Here is a 2,159-nt window from a genome sequence, read left to right on the forward strand (position 1 = left end):
CCCATCTCACTTAACCGTTTGCACAATCTTCTCCCCTGTTCCTCTTACCAAAGCCCTTGCACCATCTTCTCCCCTGTCCCTCTCACCTAAACCCCTGCACCATCTTCTCCACTGTCCCTCTCACCTAACCCCTTGCACCTTCTTTTACCTTGTCCCTCTCACCTTACCCCCTGCATCATCTTTTCTTCTCTCCCTCTCACCTAACCCCTTGCACCATCTTCTACTTTGTCCCTTTCACCTAACGCCTTGCCCCATCTTCTCCCCTGTCCCTCTCACCTGCACCTTCTTCTACTTTGTCCCTTTCACCTAGCCCCTTGCATCATCTTCTACCTTGTCCCTCTCACCTAACCCCTTGCACCATCTTCTCCCCTGTTCCTCTCACCTAATCCCTTGCACCATCTTCTCCCCTGTTCCTCTCACCTAATCCCTTGCACCATCTTCTCCCCTGTTCCTCTCACCTAATCCCTTGCACCATCTTCTCCTCTGTTCCTCTCACTGAACCGCTTGCACCATCTTCTCCCCTGTTCCTCTCACCTAATCCCTTGCACCATCTTCTCCCCTATTCCTCTTACCTAATCCCTTGCACCATCTTCTCCCCTGTTCCTCTCACCGAACCCCTTGCACCATACTCTCCCCTGTACCTCTTATCTATACTTATGAAGCTTTCTTTTCCCTCACACATTTATTTTACTCTTTCTGCTTTACCACTTTTGTTTCTTAGGACGTTCCCACTCACAGTCACTTCTGCTGATTTTTCTGTTCACACTCAGAGATTCCTGCACCGTTCACTTGAGAGTGAATGGAATACATGTGGAACGCATAGTTTCAGTTTCCAATTCTGCGGTGCGTATGGGAGCTACAAAGGTGCAAAAAGGTAAAAAAGGTAAAAGATACATAAGGTGAATATGCCAACGAGCATATTTATTTTTTGTACAGCCGCACAGATGGGGGGAGGGCCACTCATTACATAGATGTGCCCGGCATCACATTGGGAGCTAAAGTGAAAGCAGTGGCAGAGATGGCGGCATGGTATATCGTTGTATACCGGCCCACTTCGACCACTGAGAATACCTTATACTGGATCAAACTGGCCATTTCATTCAGATAAACACTCACAATAGCATGTGCTACTCTTATTCTACACAAGCTGCTGTTGGGACAATGCTTGTTATCAGCACCATCATTGCCCTACATTGATTTATTTCAAATATTTTTACAAGCTCATTGTGATCTTTGCAGTTCTTGTCTTTTCCAGCTGATACCTTGAGCTTAGTATTACAGTATACTTCACTTTGGGATAAATGTACCGAATTGTAGAAGTCGTTATTCAAAAACTAAACTTATTCTTTTAATGCAAGAAAAACCATCAAGCTTTATTTTGTGGAAGAGTTTAATACCTTGATAACCTCATCCTTGGGACTCCTGTCTTAGTAGTATTAGGATGGTGCTTTTGACTCTTTGCCAGTGGTAGAATGCATTTTTCAAACTGAATGCTTTGCTCCGCAGAGCAGTACAGTGGGATAAACAGGACATATTTAAAACAGGTACAAGGTAGACAAAATAATTGCAGACATGTAAAATAAAAAGTAGGGCGGGGCCTGCTCACGAGAAAGCTTACACTTATCGGTTACCCTATTTAAACATTTTTTTGTCTACAGAGGGGTCTTAATATATAAAGAGTTGTGAGCAACCAGTATCATAACTGAGCTTCTCGTGCTCATATTCAAGTATGTTGTGTTGATAAGAGTGCCCTTATAAAAGCTCTAAATGTGTCTCATATTAACTAATTTAAAATCAATATGGGATATCAAACTATAAGGGTCTGAATTCCATTAGAAACAGCTGTCGTTATTGTGCAAAAAAGAAATGGTTTAATCAAAGTGGGTAAGGACATTAAATCGAACTAATGTCTGTTATATAACAAATTCAGAGGAAAGTCAGATTGCAGACAGAATAACATCTGAAATGGTAGGTAAATATATATATATTGATATATATATATATATATATATATATATATATATATATATATACATACATTAATATATATATATATATATATATATATATATATATATATATATATATATATATATATATACACTGGTATGTGTGTGTGTGTGTGTGTGTGTGTGTGTGTATATATATATATATATATA

This window comes from Mixophyes fleayi, chromosome 5 (assembly GCF_038048845.1).
Source record: "Mixophyes fleayi isolate aMixFle1 chromosome 5, aMixFle1.hap1, whole genome shotgun sequence".
Lineage (NCBI taxonomy): Eukaryota > Metazoa > Chordata > Amphibia > Anura > Limnodynastidae > Mixophyes > Mixophyes fleayi.